Source organism: Rattus norvegicus, chromosome 7 (assembly GCF_036323735.1).
Source record: "Rattus norvegicus strain BN/NHsdMcwi chromosome 7, GRCr8, whole genome shotgun sequence".
NCBI lineage: Eukaryota > Metazoa > Chordata > Mammalia > Rodentia > Muridae > Rattus > Rattus norvegicus.
In genome coordinates, this window is record NC_086025.1 from 31,473,758 (window position 1) to 31,498,857 (window position 25,100).

General features: G+C 48.0%; 1 long non-coding RNA gene across 5 annotated transcripts in view; it reads right to left on the reverse strand.

Annotated features, from left to right (window-relative positions):
• Nucleotides 1–4,920: 4,920 nt before the first annotated feature.
• Nucleotides 4,921–25,100, reverse strand: part of LOC108351432 (uncharacterized) — a 36,481-nt gene continuing 16,301 nt past the window's right edge. For 2 of the 5 annotated variants that reach the window (XR_010053675.1, XR_010053674.1), the window contains exons 2-4: nt 20,948–24,926; nt 14,654–14,836; nt 4,921–7,895 (exon numbers count right to left, since the gene is read on the reverse strand). This is a non-coding gene — a long non-coding RNA (uncharacterized LOC108351432). Of the gene's footprint in view, nt 7,896–13,762; nt 14,074–14,653; nt 14,837–20,947; nt 24,927–25,100 lie in introns of those variants that run through there. The other 3 variants (XR_005486867.2, XR_010053677.1, XR_010053676.1) reach the window with 3 other exon arrangements.

Genomic DNA, 25,100 nt, shown 5'->3' on the forward strand with positions numbered 1-25,100 from the left:
TGTGTGTATATGTGTATATGTATATGTATGTATATGTATATGTATATGTATATGTATATGTATATGTATATGTATATGTATATGTATATGTATATATGTGTGTGGTGTATGTGTGTGGCGTGTGTATATATGTGTATGTATGTGTGTGGTGTATGTTTGTGGTATATGTGTATATATATGTATGCATGTATGTACGTATGTGTGTATATATGTACATGTATGTGTGTGGTATATGTGTGTGTGGTGTGTATAATGTGTGTGATATATGTGTGTATGGTGTGGTGTCTTACATATAAATGTGGGTATAGTGTGGTGTGCGTGTATGTGTGTGTGGTGTGGTGTATATGGTGTACTGTACAGTGTGGCATGTGGTTTGTGTATGTGTGTGTGTGTGCGTGGTGTTTGTATGTGTGTGTGTATGGTGTACTGTGTAGTGTGGCATGTGGTGTATATGTGTATGTGTGGTATGTGTGATGTGTATATGTGTGTGAATGTGTGGTGTGGTGTCTGTGTATGTGTATGTGTGTGTGTGTGTGTGTGTGTGTGTGTGTGCATTCACACATACATCGTCATAACCCTCATGAGATAGGCAGGTATCATTATTGTTCTTATCTTGCAGGATGTGAGGAACACAGAGACCTTACACGAATGATGGCCAAGCCAGGGTTTAAAACTAGGCAGTGTAGTTCCAGCATTTGAGCTCTGAGTCCTTCAAGCAGAGGGACCTGAGCTTGTGTCAGCTGCTGAATTTTACTTTAGAAATTAAGTTCTGCCTCTCTGTGTCTAGGCATAGACTGAGCAGCTGTGTGGGGTGATGGCATCCATTCCAAAGTTCCAGCAAGTTCTTGTGCATTCCCGTGACGTACATCTACAGAAGAAGAAAGTGCCTTGGTAGCTGCCTATATATGGTGTGGGGGGTAGAGCTCCACATGTCCGATGAGCAATGCCCATCAATCACAAGGACGACCAGGCTGGAGCAGTGAGCATCCAGGGACAGAGGACTAAAGGAGGACAGTAGCAGATGGCCTTGTGGATCACAGTCAAGGACTTCGGCTCGTTGGTGTGGGATTTCCACGGGGTTGTGACCCATCTGCCCTTGTCTGACTTATAAAATACAAATGCTCTTCAGGACCACTGCATGTATTAGCACTTAGGGTGAACCACCACTGTGGGAGCCCTGGGTACGTCTGACTATGGTTCCGCTGTATGGATGAGCTCTTGGGGTAGCGAGTGCTAAAGTGACTTTCCCCAGAGCGTACAGTTGGTCTTCATAGAGTTGCACTCTTTAATCCCAGCTAGGATTTCTGCAGCTCAGTGTCCTTTGGCCAGCCAGCCTTCAGGTCCCCAGAGAGAAGAGCCTCTGTCCAATTGTCTTGTCTACCCCGTGAACCCCGTGGCACACTTTCGAGCATAACTGCACACTCTTTGGAACCCTGGTGCACACTTTGGAACATAAGCACACACCCAGCAACCCGGCGACCGTTCCCTCCCTAGAGACTTACGCTTCTCACCGTGTGCAGTTCAAGGTCAGCAGGTTCACAGCCGCCTGCCACAGCCGTGCCTATTGATGGCATGTCTAGGTTCACACCGACGGAACTGGTGCAGGGCAAGGCTGTTCCCATTTCTAGCTTCTGCCCTACCCTGTTTTCCCCTTTCTCTTCCGAACCTGAAGAACACAACTCGTCTCTTGCTTCTGGTCCATGCCCAGGTCACAGTCTGTGAGAGCTACAGATCTCACAGTTGAGGGAGCAGGTGCTGTACTTTGTCCGTTTGGAGTCTTCCAAGGCTAGGGACAGTGGTGGCCAGTGTCTCCTTGGCCCATGCCCCACTCAGCACCCTTCCTGTCTTTCTGACGGCTTGTTCTGAGTTCCAAAGAGGTCCCCACCCTCCACATTTTTGGTTCTGTTCTTGACATCATCCTATGACATCACGCACTCATGGACATTGTAATTCCAGTCCCAATATGGCTCCTGAGTTGAATGTTTCTGTCTATATGGTTTCCCGGCTGCATGCCCACAAGATTCCTGGACTTTCACAACCCAGTAAGACCACTCGTCATCCCCACCCCCCACCCACCTCTCAGAATGATCCCAGCACATCCTCTGGGGACCCCGTTCAGCCCCCTTAGATGCTGCTCCCTCAAAGCCCGTCATGAACATGCCCTGTCCTCACGGCCTTTTCTGTACTCTACCATCTGCTTACTGGTGTTTAGCTACTGCAATGGTGTAGTTACAACTTCTCTTTCTGGAAGCTTTTTGGGAGTTCAGGTCTTCAGACCTTGCTTCTGGGGTCTGATTTAGTAAGAACAAAGGTAGGGTTAGGTAATTCTGGGGTTTATAGTTCTTAGATGCTCCTGCAACCCAACCCCCCATTCCCAATCCCCACCCCCAAAAACCCACCCCACGGCCAAGGCCTTTCAGTCTAGTGTGGTGTCTGCTGGGTTAATGGCTACAACTGTCATTGCCTAACATCTTCTGAACACTTTACAGTTCCTTTACTGTGCTGAGCCCTCTCTGTGCACTACTATACCACTAATATAACTCTAGGCTTTTACACTGTGAACACAGAGGTACAGGGAGCCATCAGTCTGCACAAGGACATGGTGTCTCTCACCCAAGGCCTTGTTTGTTCTTAATGATGGGTTTTTCTTTCTCATTTGCTTGCATGGTCCTGCTAACCAGATGGCTTTTGTTCTCCAAGTGCACCCTGCCTCCGAGCCTTTGCTGTCCTGCTTACCCTTCTCAAATGGCCAACCCCCTCCATCTTCTGTGGCTCCTGAACACATTGCAGATCCATCAGCTCAAATCCCCTCCAATTGGTTAATCATAGTTTTATAGCTCAGCACAGACAGCCGGAGTCCTCTCTCCATAGTCTTGCAAAGCTAAACTCGGGTGTCAGCTGGGACTTGGTTGTTCGCAAAGCAAGCTCTGGCTTCCCTCCCAGCTCACTGGCCACTGTCAGAACCCACTTTCTCACAGCTTGGCTCTCAGCTCTCTCCTGGCTAGCCAAATTCCGCATGAACAGCCAATCAGGGAAAACTCCACAAGAGTCCTTTTGAGTCTCCAATCTCTTCTGCCAGGAACATTCCAGTCCCTTTAAAGTATTCAGCTGATTGGGCGAGGCCTGCACTGGACAATCTTTAGATTTTTAAGATTGGCAGACCCAGGGATCTTAACCACACCCGCAGATTCTCTTCCCGGCCGCACTCAAGTTCATCGCTTGAACCACTGAGAGGAAGGATGTGTACATTGTGGGCTGTCAATCCACTTTTATTCTATCATGCTAGTTGACCTTCAGGACCCAGCTCAAGTGGTGACTGCTCTCTTCCTTGTCCTTCCACAAATGACACACACACATCCATTTTTCCAGGGGACTATGGTGTTTATAAAATAAAACACCTCCCACGCAATCCCCCTCCCACGCAATCCCCCTCCCACGCAGCTCCTGGGTCCATTTCCTACACCTACCTAGGCTCTACATTTCTTGAGAGCAGGAGCCTAGCCCAGGGCATCTTTGTGTTGCCAGCACCTGGGAGAGCCTCTAGCTTAACACATTCACTGCTAGAAACACGTGTCAGTTGAGCATGCTCTCCAGCTAAGAGCGTTTCTTTCGGAATCACATACAACAAAGAGCGGGATTGTGGTAGGTGACGGCGCATGCTTCCGGGGAAGTGCTAGGAACCTTGGGCGCTGCCTTTGATTCCCCAGGTCTTTGAAGGCAAGGAGGAGCTCCAGTTTTCTCAAAACCCCTCTGAGCAGAACTGTAGGTGACGACGGTGAGGCGGGCGAACCACTAGGTGTCACTCAAGATTCAATAAAGAGACTCAGGTCCTTAGAAAGGTATTTCCACCTTTCCTGGGGGAGGAAACTGATTAGATGGTCCCCACACATTGTTTCTGTTGGTTCACGATTCCTCACTAGCTGCTGTTTTCTCTCTGTGGACAAAAGCTGGGTCTAAAATAGGACACCAGTCAGACACCACCAGAGTTGGAACCACCTGGCCGTCGAATTCAGCCTCTCGGTTTTGTAGATAGGAAACTTGACGTGTGTGTGTGTGTGTGTGTGTGTGTGTGTGTGTGTGTGTGTGTGTGTGTGGCTTTACCGTGGGTCTGAGTTGCTCCCTACTAAAAGGTGTCTGAGATCTTCCCCAGCACCAAGTCTCCCTAGTTCTAGAGTCTGAGAAATGGAAGGTAATAGGGTAAAAAAAAATAGTAATAATCGGTTGTCTTTCTTAGAAATTAAGGTCTCTGGAGTAGGGGGGGCACACCTCCCCCTTGGAATCAGCACCTGCAATTAGCCACCGGATTTTATGCTCAGAACTGAAAGGAAGGGGCTAAGAAAGAGCTTGTGAGGAACATCTCCTGGTTGCTTTATTTTTAACAGCCTTCTAGAAGTGAAGTCTAGTCATAGGGTTCACCAACTGCCAGACTGTATTTTCCTTCACCCTCGGCAGAGGGCGCCCTTCTCCCGCGCCAGCTGCCCGCTGGGCGAAGCCCCGGAGGCTAGTCGAATCCTTACCCAGCTTGCCTGTGAAGCACCAGGGGCCAGCTGGCACATTACACTGAGATAATTCGGGACTCGCTTATGTTTCACCTTGGGACACAGTCTTGAGATCTTCTATCCCCTTCCCCCTCTGCAGATCTACAGCACATTGTTATCTTAAGTGAATATTGAAATTCAGTTGCATTTCCCGGTGCTCCTGGAAACTTGAGAGGTTACCCCACTGAGAATCCAGTTCTTGTTCTGAGAATCCAGAAACGTATTCAGAATGGAGAGTCCTGCCAGACTGCCTGCACAGAATGGGGAAAAAATCTGATCTATCGGTGCAATGAATTTTTTTAAAATCTGGGAACCCCCGGCCCCTCCCCTATTCTGTTTGATCTTCCTTCCTTGCATTGAAAAAAAATAAGTCATTCATTCATTTAGTTTTACAATATGCATTTTTTTTTAATAAAGCACGTTCTGTGTGCCAGGGACCTGGCTTGGGAAAGCGGGCTGGCTTGCTGGTTTGGGTGAAGTAAGGCATGGGAAAGGAGATAACTGAAGAGATATTTGTAGGGATAAGTGTGGGCCATTCGTGAGATGACTACCACAGAGGAGAGGCAAGATGGGGTGGGGGTGGGGAATGACAGCAAGTGCCTGAACCTCAGCCAGGACTCTCTTCTACCTTCCCTCCTTTTTGGGCTGCAAACTTACAAGGGTTACAGCCTCCCGGAAGTTGCAAGCTATTGCTCTCCTCATTGCCCTTCTCCTCATTGCTCTCCTCATTGCTAAATGAAGCAGCTGGAGGAGCTGGAGTCTGGCTAGACTCTGTTTCCAGCTTTGTGCCCTGCTCCTGAGTTGAGTATCAGCCATTATGCAGGAATCCACACCACTCAGTTCTCGTGAGGTTCAACATGGTCTAAAAGCAAGATGACAGTCTGGGTGCAGCGCTCCTGTTTCTCGGGGCTTGTAGAGCAGGTATCGGGATGCAGGTACCAAGGAAGCTGCTAGGACCTTAGAGACCAAAGGAGGAAGGCTGGACAGCTGACGGGTGTTACAGAGGAATGGTTCTGGGTCTGGGGCTTTAAGAACAGGTGAAAATAAGAATTTATGTGTTCTGGGGAGATACGAGGAAATGTCTATTGACCCAGATAGGACATCCATGACGGACCAAAGTACTGTTGTGAGCCAGTGAATTTATTAGGGTTACTTGCTTATAGGAGCATGGTGATGCAAAGACTGCTGAAAAACTCATCCTCAAACTGGTAATCATATATCCAGAGCTTTCTGCACGACTCTCGGTGTGACCCAGCTTGCCTGGGCTCCAGTCACGTCCCCCCCCCTTTCTTCCCTCCTCCAGCAAATGTCACTGCTCATACAGTGTTGGGAAGGGAGGGGACCTCTTGTGAGTTTCCATAGCTTCTTGAGACTCAGAAGTTTTGTTTACTTCCTTAACAAGCTTCCCTTCAGTTGGAGTGGAGATGGACATAGGCTTCAACTCCTGGATAGTTAGAAAAAAAAAAAAAAGATTAAGACAAAGCCAGCATACCATTAGCTACAGTAAGACAGAGGATAGAAGTTTTCCTCTACCATGGTGTCTGCAGTTCCATGGACGCAGAACAGGTGAATGGGCTCTCTGTGGCCCTGCCTGTGATTTTCTCAGAACAACGAAGGCAGAAGGAGGCAGAGACTTGGATCATTGCTTCTACCTACAGCTGCAGGCAGGGCGTTGAATAAGTGCTTCAGAGCATTGCTCTGCGGTGCTCCTCCTGTGCTCTGTAGTGCTCCTCCTATGCTCTGTGGTGCTCCTCCTGTGCTCTGTGGTGCTCCTCCTGCCCTGTGGTGCTCCTCCTATGCTCTGTAGTGCTCCTCCTGTGCTCTGTAGTGCTCCTCCTATGCTCTGTGGTGCTCCTCCTGTGCTCTGTGGTGCTCCTCTTGTGCTCCGCTGTGCTCCTCCTGTGCTCTGCGGTCCTCCTCCTGTGCTCTGTGGTGCTCCTCCTGTGCTCTGTGGTGCTCCTCCTATGCTCTGTGGTGCTCCTCCTGTGCTCTGTAGTGCTCCTCCTATGCTCTGCAGTGCTCCTCCTATGCTCTGCGGTGCTCCTCCTGTGCTCTGCGGTGCTCCTCCTATGTTCTGTGGAGCTCCTCCTATGCTCTGTGGTGCTCCTCCTGTGCTCTGTGGTGCTCCTCCTGTGCTCTGCGGTGCTCCTCCTGCCCTGTGGTGCTCCTCCTATGCTCTGTGGTGCTCCTCCTGTGCTCTGTAGTGCTCCTCCTATGCTCTGTGGTGCTCCTCCTGTGCTCTGTAGTGCTCCTCCTGTGCTCTGTGGTGCTCCTCCTATGCTCTGTGGTGCTCCTCCTGTGCTCTGTAGTGCTCCTCCTGTGCTCCGCTGTGCTCCTCCTGTGCTCTGCGGTCCTCCTCCTGTGCTCTGTGGTGCTCCTCCTGTGCTCTGTGGTGCTCCTCCTGTGCTCTGTGGTGCTCCTCCTGCCCTGTGGTGCTCCTCCTATGCTCTGTGGTGCTCCTCCTGTGCTCTGTAGTGCTCCTCCTATGCTCTGTGGTGCTCCTCCTATGCTCTGTGGTGCTCCTCCTATGCTCTGCGGTGCTCCTCCTGTGCTCTGCGGTGCTCCTCCTGTGCTCCGCGGTGCTCCTCCTGGTGCTCCTCTCTTACTTTCCTATAACCTGTAGCACTTTTCAGATTGCCTTTGTGGTCTGTCCTGCTGGCCTTGGTCACCTGCTCCCTGCTCATTCCATGCTGGTTACAACCACTTTCTGCTTCTTTAACCAAACCCTAACTGGATACCTTTTCTCACCCGTGTGTTCTTCCCACAGCCTCTTCAGTGGCCTGTTCATCCCTGCCTAAGGGCACTGGGACTTCCTGTCTTGATCTCTTCAACAGCTCGGGGCACTCCAAAATGGTAGAGCATCTCGAATATGCTCCATAAATATGCGCTAAGTGAACTGAATAAGAAATCTGGGCTGGAGTGAGTGATGGCTGTGCTGGAACTTGCTTTGTGAGGTGTCTTGTGGTGACACCTGTCCTTTCCTGTGTTGTGACATGAACATATCTGCAGATACTATGCTAGGTGATGTCAGAGAGACACAAAGAACCATCACCCCATGTACCCATCGGGGTGTCTAGAACACCCAACTTCACTGAGACACAACATAAAATGGTAAACGCCAAAGGTTGAAGGGAGGGCGGTTCGAGGAGTTACTGTTTGTAGAAGACGAAAACAGTTCTGGAGGTAGGTGGAGGTGAGGGATACCTCGCCCAAGTGGGATCATATTTATCTTTTGTGACAGGATAATTCCACTTGACAGAATGTCTTCAAGGTTTACAAGAGTCAAACTTCTCTCTTTTTTTTAAACAGGCAAAGCAGAACATCTCCTCTGCCTTACATTGGAATGAATTGCAAAGACTAAAGAGGAGAAAACACATACAAAATAATTAATGCATAGATGGGGGAATCACTGAAGGGGTAGGAGAACATAGGAAGGAGCAGATAGTGTGACGGTTCCCAGCCTAGTATGACGGTCCCCAGCCTAGTATGACGGTCCCCAGCCTAGTATGACGGTCCCCAGCCTAGTATGACGGTCCCCAACCTAGCATGCTCAGAAATATAAATACTTCTTTGCTTACAGATGGGAAGAATAGAAAATGTGGATGGCTGTAAAAGTTGATGGGTCAGAAATTTGTAGGTCAAGATTCTCTTCAGAATTAGAGCCTAAAAGGCAGATGCCATCTTGGACGGGACCTCCGCCAAGGTGTGGTCACAGTCCTCAGTCTTTGCAAGAGTGTGACTAAGAAAAGCTCCAATGGGCTCATAGATTTGACTGCTTAGTCACCAGGGACTGGCACCATTTGAAAGGGTTAAAAGAATTACGAGGTGTGGCCTTGTTGGAGGAAGTGTGTCCCTGGAGGGTGGGCCTTGAGGTTTTAAAAGCCCATGCCAAGCCCAGAGTGTGTGTGTGTGTGTGTGTGTGTGTGTGTGTGTGTGTGTGTGTCTGTCTGTCTGTCTGTCTGTCTGTCTGTCTCTCCTCTGTTACTTCTCCAGCACCAGGTCAGCCTACCACCACGCTCCTCGCCATGATAACACACTAAACCTCTAAAACTGTAAGCAAGCCCACAACTAAATGCTTTCTTTTATAAGAATTGCCTTGGTCCTGGTGTCCCTTCACAGCAACAGAACAGTCTCCTCTACTGAGATGGGTAATGGGGCTTGAAGTCTGGCTTTTACTCCTGTAAGACCACTCTACAGGTTTCTCCCCTCATGTGGTAGGCCAGACGGACCACAGTCTTGCCCTTTATGTGAAGTGCTCGGTGGGCCCAAATAATGTCCTGTTTTTCTTGGAGTGGCGTCGTTCTCCAAGCCCCTCAGGTAAGTATAACGGCACAGTTTGACCCACCCACCCATGCATCCACAGTTGGGAGCTTCCGTCTTGCTTCGACCACTGCTGCTGCCTCCTGTTGTTTCTCCTTCAGTTCGTTGAGCATGTTTTTGGAATTGGAATCACCCACTCAAATGGTAATTCTATGTTGTACTTTGAAGAAATCTCCATGCTGTTTTCCACAGTGGCTATACCATTTTACACCCCTCGGGATAGTACATAAGCAGTCTACTTTCTCTAGAGCCTTGCCAACACTTGTTATTTTCTGCTCCCTCCCTCCCTCCCTCCCTCCCTCCCTCCCTCCCTCCCTCCCTCTGTCTCTGTCTCTGTGTCTCTCTGTCTCTGTCTCTGTGTCTCTCTGTCTCTGTCTCTCTCTGTGTCTCTCTGTCTCTGTCTGTCTCTCTGTCTCTGTCTGTCTGTCTCTCTCTGTCTCTGTCTCTGTCTCTGTCTCTGTCTCTGTCTCTGTCTCTCTCTCTCTCTCTGATGGTGAATTATAATTTGTGCAGAGTAAGACCTCACCGTGTTTTTCGTTTGTTTTGTGTTTTTGTGACAAGCTGCCTAGGCTTGCTGGCCTGAGACTCACTCACGTAGCCTCCATTGGATTAAACTTGTGATCCTCCTGCCTTTGCCTCTTGTGAGCTGAAACCCGTGTGTCACCACCCCAGCATCTCACCGAAGACTTGATTTGAATTTCTGTAACCATTCAGTGAAGTTGAGCATCTTCGATGATTTTATACTTAGTCACTTATGTAGTGTATATCCACTTTGGAGAAACTTCTGTCTCAGCTAAAAAGGTAAATTGAATGTTACGTACATTTGATACCCAGCCATCACCTGCCCTCGCCGAAGAAACACAACCAAAAACCTTGAAGCTCCTTTTAAAGAGCTCTTTTGCTTGCCTACAGTTACTTCACCATTTCCCATCCTCGAAGTTGTAGTTGATTTTATTTTAGTGCTGCAGGCTATAAATTGTTTATAGAAATCTCAGGAAAGGGTCTGTCTGAGTGTATGTATGAAGGGGAGGGGGCCAGCTATCACCTAGAGAGGACAATTGAAACTGAGGTGACAAGGACTGAGGTAGACAGAGGTCACCTAGCTGATTATTTATTTATTTTTATTTTATTTTATTTATTTATTTACTTTATTTTTTCCCCACAGGCAGATTTCAAAGGAAATGTGTGAGTATCTTATCTGGGAAAAAAATGATGTTAAGGGCAGGAATGCCTCCAACTGTGGAAGTTCAAAACATAAAGGTTGAGATAAAGATGTGTCACCAGCCAGCATGTGTCACCCACATGTGACTGTGTGACTAAAACTCACTCATTTATAGCAGAGTTATGATAGGCAGATAGAGCTATTAGGACACAAAAAATAAATACTTCATTTACATAAGCAGGTCCAGCTACAGAACTGGAATAAATGAAAACGTGGGCCTTACTAGGGGATGGTAACGAATTTCAAAACAGGGGCTGGAGAGATGGCTTGGCTGTTAAAAGCGTGCACATTTTTGTAGAGGACTGAGTGTGGGCTCAGCACCAACATTAAGGAGCTCACAACTGCTTATAATTCAAGCTGTGGGGGAATCTGATGCCCTCTTCTGGTCTTTATGGGCACTGCACCCCTTGCACAAACCTGCACGAAGATACACGTATTTCAAGGAAACGATGGAACTGCATTAAACACAGGGCCATTCTAAGTTCTCCAAGGGGCTTGAATCTCTTCATGGGAAGCGTAAGTCAGTGGAGGCTCACCAGCCTTGTCCAAAGGTAGTTCATTGCCACATTTATGCGGTTTTCTTCCTTTGATAGTGTTGTCACCACAACCTGGAATCCCCTAGGAGACAAGCCTCTAAGGACACCTGTGAGGGATTATCCAGACTGGGTTGACTGTGGTGAGAAGACTCACTCTAAAGGAGGCCAGCACTGTTTCCCCGGGCTCCAGTCCTGCACTGCATAAAAAGGCGGAAGTGAGGAGAGTACTAACGCTCATCGCCTTGCCGGAAGTGAGGGGAGCATGGATGCGAGGGGAGGAGCACTTGAACGGAGCACTGACGCTCATTGCCGGAAGTGAGGGGAGCACTGGCACTCTTTGCTCTCTTCGACCTAACTGCAAATTCAACATCATTGACCACTTCATACTTCTGCCACCACGACGGCCTTGCCATGACAGACTCAAATTACAAGCCCCAAACAAAACCTTACCTCCTTTAATTTTTCTTGTCAGAATATTGTATCACAGCAACTGAAAAAGTGACCAAGGCATTTCCCCCTTTTTATCGACAGGGGATATGTTTCAAGTCTCCCGGTGGATCCTTGAAAACCATAGATAGTGGTAAACATGATGTATATAGTATTTACTCCTATACACACACACACACACACACGCACGCACGCACGCACGCACGCACGCACGCACGCACGCATATCTCTGTTAAAGGTTTCACCCTTTCAATTAAAGGAAGCACGTAATGGCTTCTCTTTGACGCACCCTCATTTCTAGCACCATCATGATTTTTTTTAACTTTAAAGCTATTTATCAGGTAAAATGAAGGTTGTTTGAACAGTAGCTCTGGTTTCGTGTCAGTCGACCTGATAGTGATGTAGACTGTGATAGACAGCGGGGGTGGGGGTGGGGGTGGGGGTGGGTAGGACACATGACAAACAGGTGACTCAGTCCAGGCAGGACAGAGTGAGACTTCATGGCACCACCGCTCAAAGCAGAATGCAATTTAAAAATGTGTGAATTATTTATTTCTGGAATTTTCCATTTAAGACTTAGATTTGTGCTAGCCACAGATAACTAGTACTGCAGAAAATGAAGCCAAGGATAGCGGCTACCATATTTCATTCCTTTTGATTTGAACTTAATCTCTTAACCTTCCAGTGCACTTGAACATCTGTCCATGGAGCTGTTTAACACAGGCCTTCGTGTGCTAATATCCTCGTTCGATCAAATTCTAACCCCGTCAGAGTCAAAGTTTTGGTCTCCATTCCTATCTCCTATTCCCTTTCCACAGTACGGGGCTGGGGGATGCTGGGTGTTTAGTATGCATCCATTACAAAGCTTAGCTTTCTCTGAAGAGAAACGTGGGTAGACGGATGCTGATGGAAACTGGTCCACAGAGGAAGAGAGACACCATGACTTATTTACTCTACACCGAACACTGGGCGGGAGTGCTAATTTAACTCTCATAAATAGTCCTGTGAAATATGCAGATATTTTCAATTTTAGAGATGGCGGAGTGAGGCCCCGAGGGCTTAAAGAGCCTGAGGATTACACAAGGATTCAGTTTAACTCCAAAGCCTTGACATTTGTTTTTTAATTGCTAGACCTGTCCTGTCCCTGCTCACTACAGAGTCTGATTCCTGAAATCTGGTGAAAAGAAGGAATTGCTCTAAAAATTGATCAGCATGAGGGTTATTTTTTTTTTAAATTTTGATAACCATTTTGGAAATCACTTCTTTAATAGGCAGGGTCCAAGTTACAATGTGGTTACAGGGCTCTCACGCGTCCCTGAATGGAGAAGTGCTTTCAGGGGTGCTAGCTTTACACATCTAAACATTGCTTGGGCTAGAATGGGAAATCATATGTTCTTTTTTAACTCCCTGACTAGACTAGAAAATGGGAATGTAATCTTTCAGTGTGTGTAAAGACAGAGAAATATTGCTGGGCAGTGGTGGTACTCACCTTTAATTCCAGCAGCACTTGGGAAGCAGAGGCAGGCAGATATTTGAGTTCAAGGACAGCCTACTCTACAGAGTGAGTTCTAGAATAGCCAGGGCTACACAGAGAAACCCTGTCTGGAAAAAGGAGGTGGGGGGAACGACTTAAGTCCAAAGTTAACTCAAGTTCATGACAATTTATTGAGTAATTAAAGACATTGCTAGATGCTTTAAACCAGTGGTTCTCAACTTTCTAATGCTGCGACCCTTTCATCCAGTTCCTCTTGTTGTGCTGACCCCCAACCATAAAATTATTTTTGCTACTTCAAGAGTGTAGGTTTGCGTTGGCGATTTAGCTCAGTGGTAGAGCGCTTGCCTAGGAAGCGCAAGGCCCTGGGTTCGGTCCCCAGCTCCGAAAAAAAAAAAAAAAAAAAAAAAAAAAAAAAAAAAAAAAAGAAGAGTGTAGGTTTGCTACTGTTACGGATTGCAATGTAAATATCTGTGTTTTCCAATGGTCTTAGGCAACCCCTGTGAAAGTCTTTTGACCCCCATAGGAGTCCTGACCTAAAGGTTAAGAACCTTCTTTTAGAGGCTACAAGATGAACAAAGATGTCCCTTAAAGAGGGGGGCAAAGCAAGTATGCAAGTGACAGAGAGACCCAGACATGGAATGTCTACAGAGACATCTGGAGAAAGTGTGTTTGTCCACCAAGACCAGGGTACGTGTCCAGAGGACGTTGGCATTTTGAGTTGTCTTGACCAACAGCAGAATTCTGACAGGACAGCGTCCTGGAACACTGAGGATGGCAGCCATCAGAAGGGTGACGAGGTCAAGAATTGGGTAAAAGAGGTGAAGTCAATTCAGGTAGGAGACAGTGATGTTTTGAGCTCAGGTGGGTCAAGGGCACGATGTGTCAGAGATCCTTGAAAACATCTATCTTCTCATAAAAAAATTATGCACAGATTATATAGAGACTTTTCTAAGGAGTTTGGAGAAGTGACACACCTTTTCCATCACCCTCTCTCTTATCCAGCCTGGGATATTTCTCCACAGTTCTGGTTGGCTCCCATGGACTCTGGTTCTCTCGGACTCCCTGACAGCAGCCTGCGAGGAAAACAGCACTCCCCTAACAAGGTAGTGTCTGTGTTTGTGTCAGCACTTCTTTGGCTCCTTTTGGAGTATTCCACTGTCTTAGATAGGGTTTTAATGCTGTGAAGAGATACCATGACCAAGGCAACTCTTATAAGGACAGCATTTAATTGGAGCTGACTTAGAGGGTCAGAGGTTCAGTCCATTATCATCAAGGTGGGAACATGGCAGCGTCCAGGCAGGCCTGGTGCAGGAGGAACTGAAAGTTCTACATCTTCATCTGAAGGCTGCTAGCAGAAGACTGGCTTCTAGGCAGCTAGGGTGAGGGTCTTAAGCTCACAGCCACAGTGACACACCTACTCCAACAAGGCCATACCTCCTAATAATGCCACTCCCTGGGTCAAGCACATTCAAACCATCACATCTACCCTTCCTGGGCCGCTGGACAGTTTAAGACCTGCAAGTAAAAAAAAAAAAAAAAAAAAAAAAATCACATGCAGTGAATAGAAGAATAGATGGACCATTTTGTGAGTCAAACGGCCACAGAATCTTTGCCTTTTCAGGCATCCACACCAACTTAAGAAGCTGATCAAGAAACTTTTTCTTAAGACCCCAGCATCCTGGGGGAAGAGCCAGGGCTCTTTCCTTTACTCTCTGTGGGACTCCCTATAACCAGAAATACATCACTCACTATTCAGAACACTGGGTGACAGGATTCTAGAACCAAGGAGTTAAAAAGGGAGAGGAAAAATATGACCCCCCATTCTATCCCAAGCAATCAATGTTCAGTCTGTGTAATGCCAGCAGCTCTGAAGGCACCTGTCCACTCACGGACGTGTGAGGAACCCTGTAATCACACCGTAATTTGGACCCTGCCTAATCGCGCGTCTGGGAGCCACAGAGCAACGCTGCGATGAAGGAAGCAGAGTGAGTCCTCTGCTCCTCCCAACAATAGAATAAGGTACATCCAGGAAAAGCGGCATGCCCCGGGAACGCAGTACATCCGGGAAAATGACAATGTCTGGGGAAATCATTACCTCTGGGAATGAAGTACATCCAGGAAATGCCGCCCGCATGGGAACGCATCGCCTTCCAGAAAGCCGGGACATCTGGGAAAACCAGGTAACACCAGGAAACTCAGAACACCCAGGAAGGCAGCGTCTCTGGGAAAAGCATTCTCAATCCATCAGTGCATGAAGCAGCTCTGCAGGCTGCATAGCCTGTAGACAAGGAGAGGAGGGACAGGCCTGTTTCCTTACAGAAGGGATAGGGCACAGGCTTGGGGCTGAGCAGACCTACACTCAAATTCCCTCTTCTACCCACTAACTCCCCCTCCCCTCCCCCTCATCCCCTTCTCCATCCCCCTTCCCCCCTCCCCTCTTCTCCCATCTTTCCCCTTCCCCTCACCCCCTTCTCCCTCTCCCTCCCCCTCCCCCCTCATTACCCCCTTCTCTCTCCCCCTCCTTCTACTTCTCATCTTCTTACTACATCTTAGCTATTTATAATGCGTGCATTTATGTATGTGTGTATGCACATACATGCCATGGCTGTCAGAGGACAACGTGTGGTGTTAATTCTCTCCTACCACATCAGTCCCTGGTTGCCAAACTTGGTAGTGGCCCCCTCTGTCTGTTGAGCCACCTTGCTGGGCTGGGAACAACCTTCTGGAAGCACAGTTTGCTTATTTGTAAGATGAGGAAAGTCTTGATGAGTGTGTGATTAGAGAGTCACGTGGGTGACATATTCAAGTCCAGTGACTTCTCAACCGCTTCTGAATTTATTATTTCCAGGAAACTATTCCTTCTGTTTTCTTTGCAGACACCCATAAAAGATGTCCTTAAGCTCCATTATCTGCTGTGCCTGGTAACGCTGACTCCAGAAATTCTAGATATTGGATTTGTGGGCAGGGATAGGGAAAAATCTTATAGCTGCACTTGCAGTCTCTGTTTTGTGAGAGGGTTTCACATGGTAGCCCAGGTTAACCTGGAACCCATTATAGACCTGGTTGGTCTTGCCTACTCATGGCCATCCATCTGCCTCAGCCTCATGGGTGTAGGATTGCAGATGTTGGTCACCACACCTGGCTCCAACCCCTCTCCTCTGTGGTCAGTTGTCATGGGAGAAAGAACGGGACCCTAGGAGAGAGTCTGAGTACTCCTCTGTGTGAGTACTCTTCTGTGTGAGCACCCCTCTGTGTGAGTACTCCTCTGTGTGAGCACTCCTCTGTGTGAGCACTCCTCTGTGTGAGCACCCCTCTGTGTGAACACCCCTCTGTGTGAGCACCCCTCTGTGTGAGCACCCCTCTGTGTGAGCACTCCTCTGTGTGAGCTCTCCACTGTGTGAGCACTCCTCTGTGTGAGCACTCCTCTGTGTGAGTTCTCCTCTGTGTAAGCACTCCTCTGTGTGAACACCCCTCTGTGTGAGCACTCCTCTGTGTGAGCACTCCTCTGTGTGAGCACTCCTCTGTGTGAGCACCCCCTGTGTGAGCACCCCTCTGTGTGAGTACTCCTCTGTGTGAGTTCTCCTCTGTGTGAGCACTCCTGTGTGAGCACTCCTCTGTGTGAGCACACCCCTGTGTGAGCACCCCTCTGTGTGAGTACTCCTCTGTGTGAGTTCTCCTCTGTGTGAGCACTCCTCTGTGTGAGCATCCCTCTGTGTGAGCATCCCTCTGTGTGAGCACTCCTCTGTGTGAGCACTCCTCTGTGTGAGTACTCCTCTGTGTGAGCACCCCCTGTGTGAGCACCCCTCTGTGTGAGTACTCCTCTGTGTGAGCACCCCTCTGTGTGAGTACTCCTCTGTGTGAGCACTCCTCTGTGTGAACACTCCTCTGTGTGAGCACCCCTCTGTGTGAGTTCTCCTCTGTGTGAGCACCCCTCTGTGTGAGCACCCCTCTGTGAGCATCCCTCTGTGTGAGCACTCCTCTGTGTGAGCACCCCTCTGTGTGAGTACTCCTCTGTGTGAGCACTCCTCTGTGTGAACACTCCTCTGTGTGAGCACCCCTCTGTGTGAGTTCTCCTCTGTGTGAGCACCCCTCTGTGTGAGCACCCCTCTGTGAGCATCCCTCTGTGTGAGCACTCCTCTGTGTGAGCATCCCTCTGTGTGAGCACTCCTCTGTGTGAGCACCCCTCTGTGTGAGCACTCCTCTGTGTGAGCACTCCTCTGTGTGAGCACCCCTCTGTGTGAGTACTCCTCTGTGTAAGTTCTCCTCTGTGTGAACACCCCTCTGTGTGAGCACCCCTCTGTGTGAGCACCCCTCTGTGTGAGCACTCCTCTGTGTGAGCTCTCCACTGTGTGAGCACTCCTCTGTGTGAGCACTCCTCTGTGTAAGTTCTCCTCTGTGTGAGCACTCCTCTGTGTGAACACCCCTCTGTGTGAGCACTCCTCTGTGTGAGCACTCCTCTGTGTGAGCACCCCTCTGTGTGAGTACTCCTCTGTGTGAGCACCCCTCTGTGTGAGTACTCCTCTGTGTGAGCACTCCTCTGTGTGAGCACTCCTCTGTGTGAGCACCCCTCTGTGTGAGCACCCCTCTGTGTGAGCACTCCTCTTTGTGTGCGTGTATGTCCTCCCAGGTTTCAGAAAGGTGGTTCTCTTCGCTCTCAGTTCTCATGCAGAGCCACAGAGGCCTTGCATCCACAGTAAAGATGTCTCCCCACACATCTGTTCACACTGAACACGTCCATCTGACCCCAGCAAGACGGGTGATGTGCTTCTACTTAAGTGTCTTTTGGTAACTTCTCCTCTATAACCCTATAGCCGCTCAGTCCTTTGTACCTATGGTAGACACTGGGGGTGCACTCCCTGCTCCCCACTTTGGGTGCAGTGCATTCTCATACTGCTGCCGGGAGTGTATGCTGCTTCTGAAGCTAACCTTACCCTTTCTGGATAATCATACTGGGCTTGGGGGATGGCCTTCCCCCAGGAACTCTTGGGAGACTTTGTTCTTTCCCCTCTCAGTGGTAGCCTGCTGCGGTGACCTGCTGCTGTGTATCCTCCTGGTCCTTTTTCCAGGACCTCTGGGAACAGCTCAACCCACACTTCCTCTCTCCCTTGAGACTACCCACCCCAACCCCCACCCCCATCCCCAGATTCTATTCCTAGGGAGCCAGCTCTGTGACAGAAGCCAGGGAGGAAATTCTTTTAATCATGTTCTCTGTTCTTGGAGGACACGGCAAACAGCTGCCCTTTCTTGGCAAGCCCTGTGTCAGTGGAAGACTCCTTCCTACCTTCTGTTCTCTAGCTGCACAACTACAATTCCATTAAACTGTGGCTCATGGTTTAATTTTTAAACATCCACACTCCTTCCCAGGACACCTCAATAAAGTCACTTAGCAAGAATGGGACACAAGAATGGGATGATCTCACAGATAGCCGTAAAGAAGAGGAAAGGGCCAGCCATCTCAAACGGCTGTTTTTCTTTTTATATCAGGTAGTTATCACGGTTCTGTAGGAGTGACTCTTATTATTTTCAATGAGGAATCTCGAGTAAATAGTGCTTAAGGGGCTTCTTACGCCCCATGGAGCAAGCTTAGTGTGAAAGCAGCACGGCATGGAATAAAAAGACAGATTCTGGACTGGTTCCAGGCATGCATTCCTATCCTGCTGTCTAACCCTGAACAGATCTTTTTATGATATATCAGTGAGGAACTGTATTTGGCTGACATTTAGACATGCCCCAGATGATGTTTTGAACACTCAAGACTATTTTCTACAGTTAAAAAAAGGAGGTCGGGAAAGGGAGGTGCTTGGGACTGGTGGATTGGTGGGGCAGCTTCATTACCATCAGAGACTTCTCGTCCACCAGGCTATGATTCTTGTTTTCTTGCTTCAATAGGATCATGGAAGTCCTAGCCATTCTAAGATAGTTCCAGACAATGAAAAGGAAGAAAGGCCTGCTCGGGCCCCTCTTAGCCCCGCCCCCTCTTAGTCCCACCCCTACATAAGGAGGCTTTCCTATTGTCTCAGAAAGTACCTCTCTTCAGGTCCGGTTGGCCAGACAAATAGCAACATCTAGGGGCCAGCAAGGTGCAAGCAAATGTTCCTCTCAAATGTTTATGCCTAAGTTCTTGTTCTCAATTTGTAACTATTTTCAGAACAGATTGAGTATAACTGTGCTCCAGTTACTCATCGGGGCATAAAAATGATTAAAAGCAGGGATAGATGTGGGTTAGAATAATCACAAGAGGCAGAGTTGGAGGAAAGACCCAGCAGTTAAGAGCATCTGCTGCTCATTCAAAGGGCCTGTGATCAGTTCCCAGCACCCACGTTGGGTGGCTAACGACTGCCTGTAACTCCAGCCCCAGGAGATCTGACGCCCTCTTCTGTTGGAGTCTGATGTCCCTTTGGGTAAATGTGCCCCTTTCATCAGCCTCGCTCCTAGCTCTAATTCTCTAAATATCGTCGAGAGTGGTGAGGCGCTACGGTCTGAGGCAAAAGAAAGGAATGAAAACTACAAATCCATGAGGGCAAAACATCGACAGCTGATGTACTAAGAAAACACGAATACCCCCATTTATTTCACTTCTGAAGGGGAAAAATATGTTCCTCTTTGTCATAACTAAAACGAGGGTGAGAATCACTAAGCAGATGATAAGACAGAACTTAAGTCGAAAGGGTGCTGTTAAGTCCTGCTTCTTGGCCGTGTGGGTAAAAAGGGTGTTTACCGACCCACTTCTACAACTGCCCAGGAGAGCTGCGGTGGTTCTAAGGGAAAGACGTGCCCTTTCATGAGCACGGAACTCTGAGATTTACCAGGGCAGCTCTGTTTCAGTGACACCGAACCGTAAAACACATGACGCATAATAAGTGTTTGCATCAAGTGAGAAAATTTATTTGCATTATCAATCTTGGAAAACTCGGATCAAAAATTTAAATAACGTATTTTGCTGGATTTAAGGCATCGTTAATAATAGATATGCCATTATTTTATGTATGGTGATGATAGGGCAATCTCTGCCCAATAAATTATGGTGACTTCCAATAAGCCGTAAGCTGCATTTTAACTTAAAAGATGCTAAAATGCAAAAAAAAAAAAAAAAAAAAAAAAAGCACCCATGATTTATGGTTACCCTTCTGTGAATACATTTCCTCATGGAAATAAAGTGATACATTATAAAACGGAAACGATTTTGCCTCATAGGAGTCCAGGGAGTGTTTGATTTCCCACTCCTTCCCTGTGTTCCTATTACCAGCCTTGTAGCCATTTCTCTCTCATGGGGTGTCATGGCAGAGTCTTTTACACTGACATGTCCACATCTTTGTGAATTTGGGTTTTGGTAGCCAAATGAGCTGACTACTGTCGTAAGTGAAATGGCGTTTCTTCTGAGTCACCTTACGCAGTGGGAAGGAAAATGATTGGAAAGTTTGATCTTGGCCCAAGCTACCAAATTGTAGGCAACGACTTAAAAACAAATAAACAGCTGTTTGTTGTTTTTTGTTTTTGTTTTGTTTTGTTTTCTGAAACCGGATCTCACGGAGCCTGGGCTGGCCTCAAACTTGATATGAAAGCAAAGCTTGTGTTGACCCACGGACCTGAACGATTTCTTCAGCCCCCAAGTTCTGGGATGGTAGAAGTGGACCACTATGCCTGATGAGTATGGTTGACATTTAAAAGGTCAAAGTATCATAGAGGTAGAAAAGGAATGAACTTATAATTGGAAAGTCGCCAGTAAAGTACACAGGAAAATCCCAGAAAGGATTGCAGGGGTAAGCACGTGTGGTTATGGCACCCATGAGGTACAGACCCATTCATTGCCCCAATAATGGCCTCTTTAGAATGGTTACGTGCCAGACAGGGTCTCTTTGCTGGAGGTTTATGCATTGGCTGACTCACAGTTTTCACTTTTGGGGGATGGAGTGATGGCTCAGCCATTGAAAGCACTGGCTGCTCTTCCAAATGACCCAGGTTCACTTTACAGGACCAGCATGGTGGCTCATGGGTGTCCTTGGTAACTCTAATTCCAGGGGATCCGACACCCTCTTCTGATCTCTGTGGGCACTTTGTGCACGTGGCACAAAGGCATGCATGTGGGCAAACCGTCCATACAATAAAATAAAAACAAAAGCTAAACACTTTTAAATTATAACACCTTTCTGAGCATGCGTGCATGCGTGCGTTAGAAATGACAGTAGATGTCGATCTGGGGACATGGTTAGGCTTAAGTGAGGAGAGCAATTTGGGGATATGGACTCTGAATAATCATGACAGCCTGCACTTTCAACCCTTCCTCCCTCTGGCTTTTCCTTATAAGCCAACGTTATAAGACTTAGCGTTTCTAAGTCTTTCCATACTAAAATAAGTAACCCAAACATCGTTCCGCCAACGTCCATCTTACCTCTCTACTCTCCAAAAAAACAATCACATTCTTCTCTTGAAGGAGCAAATCCCATTGTGCTTTCTGTGTCATCTTCTACCCGGTGCTCTTGCCCATTAGTTATTTTTCTTGTTTCTGTGGTAAACCACTCTGAGGAAAGCAGCTTATGGGTTTACCTCGGCTCACAGTTCTAGGATACAGTCAGTCTATCTTGGTGGAGAAGTCACAAGGGCCGGAGCCAGACGCAGCTGTATCCAGTGTCAAGAAAGAGAATGGTACGCGCATGCGCTCAGCTCATGTTCTCCATTTTGCTCAGTGTGGATCCCATCCCAGGAAATGGTACCATCCACAGTGGGTGGATAAAGACAAGCCCTCACGGGATGCCCAGAGACCCATTTCCTGACAATTCTAGATCTCGTTGAGGTAACAATTGCAGTCAGCATCACTTCTCTGTTACAGTTAGGTTCTGACTGAAACATCCCTTTCGTATGCTGAGAACTCAGCAGAGAAAATTCAGTGGCGGCGTTTAGAGACGTGATCAGACTGTGAGGCCTCCGATAACATTCATGGATTATCCGTCCATGGATTTATAATTTGATCTGTTATTGGGAGGCAATAGAAATGGAAGTGGGCGTGCCTAATTGAAAGGAGTAGCCCTTTGGAGAGAAGATGCCCTCAGGGATATATTCCGTTTCCAGCTCACCTGCTTCCTTGTGCTCTCAGCCCCTAGGGCTAGCCATTTTCCTCTGTCGAGCCACCCCTGTGTGGTGTCTGTCTCTTTACAATCCACTCATTTGATCCTGGACTAGAACCTCTAAACCCACGAGAGCCAGAATGAAGTTTTTCTTCTTTAAATGAGTTATCTCAGGCTAATGCCACCCCATCCCTTCTCTGAAGATGCTCTCACTGGGCATGCCCATGACCTGAATTGTGTCAAGTCTAAGCTTTGGCTCCCTTGATGTCATTGATATGTTGAGCAACATGGCTCCCTCGCTCCTCTGAGATATTCATATCCTAAGCTTCTGGGACCCCATACTTCCTTGGCCCGTCTCTTGTCGGGTGACTCTCGGTTTCCTTTCTAGACTGTCCAATTTCTCCTGAGTTTGGGCTTTTGCTCATCACTCTTGCTCCCCTTTCCTTGCACAGTCTCATTCTCTCCTGTGATTTTAGGTAGACCAACAAAGGGCAGATAACTCTTAAAACTCAAACCTTTATCCAAAATGCCAGACTCCTAACTGCCAACCGCATCTAACCAAACAGAAATCCCACAGGCCATCGTAAGGCTCAAAGTGCGTCTTAACTACCGGGAGAGCCCTCAGGTGAGATACGAGAATGGAGTGCGACGAAAACACAAGAGGTTTATTTTCTGGTGCATTGAGGTCGACCTTCAATCATCCCCTCGTGGCAAATGACTAGAAGGCAACCCCAAATGGCTATAATAAGCAGTTTTTATACTTTTTAGGGCTACAGGTTACATCAGCAAGGTTACAGTTTAAACTTATTGGCTAAGCATATTGACCTTTGAATCTATTGGCTAGCAAGCAAGGACATGCATTCAAACTCTATCTGGGACCAGAGGGTCAGGTGACTATCACTCAGTGCATTCTGTGGTTTTTCAAGATTGTCCCTGCTCCTCCCCAGAAGTGTGGGTGGAAAATGGAACAATAGCCTTGACCCGAGGTGGGAAGCTGGTACTTGTCCTAATCTTGACTGAGGTGGTGGGTGTAAAGGAGGTGAAAGCCCTTAGGGTCCTTCACAGGAACTCCATAACCTACCTACCTTCTACCAGGCCAAGCCTCTTAATAGCTCTTACACTTCAGTAAGAACTAGGGTCCTTCATTCCCCCCCTTTTTCTTGTACAAGCTCCAATCTTAGAGCTATGCTCACAATCTCTGGTGACAACTCATTTTTTTTAGGTCCTGCCCTCAAGGTCTCATATTGTTGGCGCAGGACCAACAGCTGTACTGTACCTATTTTTTCTTTTATGAAGGCTATACACTTGTTCAATATGCAGGGTCTAAAGGTCAACAATAGCAGAACAATTAAGGGTCCTAACAAGATGGATATGAGGGTGGTTAGCTAAGGGAATGAGTTAAACCAAGCTTCGAACCATCCCTGACTGTTCTCTCACTTCCGTTTGGCTAGCCTTTCTCTCATCTTGGTCATCATACCACAATTTGTACAACCTGACTCCCTAAGCTTTTCTCCTTAGCTATTTCATTGGTTCTTTGCCTTTCTGAGTGAATCTGATTATTGGGTCATAGGTAGCATTTGCACAGAGGGTATCTCAGTACCCTCTGTTCCTCTGGTAGGGCCCCTCAGGAGTGTAAATTTTTATCATGATCAAGTCCCAAGAGGAGGAGGGGTTCCAGTAGGTGTCTCTTGTAGTCTGGCATCCCCAGGCGGCACAATAAAACTGGTGTGGAACCCGATATCGGTGACCTTCTACCCAGTTTCTTTCATTGAGGCTAAATATGAGTGTGTGTGTGTGTGTGGGGGGGGGGGTCTTCCTCAAGTGACATCTCTGTGCAGGGAATGCACATCTCATCACCCCTCTCCCAGCCCTGAGCCCTCTTTCTCCTATATGGGCAGTTTGCTTCTGCCAGCACTCACATCATAGCTGGGGATGTCCCATGAGTCAAGTCCTGCTGCCAGCTGACACAGGTTAAAAGTGAGGTCAGGCCACCGGATGTTGAGGGGTTTGGAGGCAGTCAGGGAGGTGACCTCATCTCCAGTTCCAGGAGAAACCACACTCCAGGTTTGATAGACCAACACATGGGGCAGCAGGAGTCCCTGGGGAGTGAGGCGTCTGCAGGTTTCACATGGGATGCATGCACCAGGGCTGCAATATCGTCCACCTTAAGGACTGTAGGAGTGGTTAAGTACTAGGAAGGGTCCCTTCCACTGGGGTTCCAGCAACTGTGCCCAATGCTCTGGCTACTACTGTAGCCAAGATTCTACAGTAAATTCTTTTCCTGTCACCTTTCTTTTTGTATCTCCCTTTTGTCTTCTTCCTTTCTCTTTCTCTGTTCCTTCTCCTCCCCTGTCCCCCTGTTATGGTAGACCTGCCCAGCAGCCTGCACTAAATCCCTCAACAACTTATACTACAGTCCCTTTAGCCCCTGAAGCTTTTTCCTGATATCTCTACTAGCCTGGATAAAAGCCAAGGTCACAGTAGCTTTATGCTCCTCAATGCTGGGGTCATAGTGTGTATATTGGCAGAATGCCTCCATGAGCCACTCTAGAAAGGCTGAGGGTGACTTGTCTGGTCCCTGCTTAACCTCACATACCTTGGTCTTCCTGCGACCCCCATGATCCCTGCCAACAGAGTCTGGTGGTAGACCTTCAGTGCTCCTTATATCCTGCTGTATCAGTAGTCCCAGTCAGGTCTAGTCAGGGAAAATCTGCTGTTGATGACAGCCTGATCAATCGGTGGTGCCCCTGTGTCTGAGGGAACATTCTTTCTGGCTTCCTGCATTATCCTTTCTCACTCTCTGGTCATGAAAACACTCTCATGCGTTGTTGGCTATCATCCCAGGTGGGCTGAGGAGTAAATAAAACAGCGTTAAAGAGGTTAATCAGCCCCTTGGGGTTATCTGAAAAGGGGGGTGTTGGCCTTTCCAGTTGTACAAGTCAGCCAAAGAAAGGGGCCAATATTGCATGGCCTGATTGCCATCCTCATTTATGGGTCCATAGGCTTGGACAGGGAGGGCCACTGTTGCATCGGGTGAAGTGGTCCTCTTGGTCCAGGTCCCCATGGCCGGTCCCAGTTCTGAGGGTCCCTCCTCACACTCCCCACTTGCTGAGGCCTGAGAAAGGGTGGGGTAAAGGGACAATGGATGAGAGCTCAAAGGAGATCTCTGAGGAGGGGCCGTGGGAACTAGGGCCATAGTAGGTGGGTAAGGGAGTAGAAGATCCATCAGTAGCAGATCCTCTGTGGAAGGGTCCTGGTTACAAACTCGTTGGTCTCTGCAGGGTTCTTCTCTTTCGTGGCCAGGACCTGTGAGAGTTTTGGAGACAAAAGAGCTTTTATCCAAGGTGACAGGGTTGGGGTGGATCTCTACTAGATTCTTCCAGTAACTACATAGGGCACTTGGTCTCAGTAACTGAGGGATCCTGGCCTAAAGACTCTTTCCTCTACTGCTTTGATCATCTGCAAGCCAAAGGTCCCTAT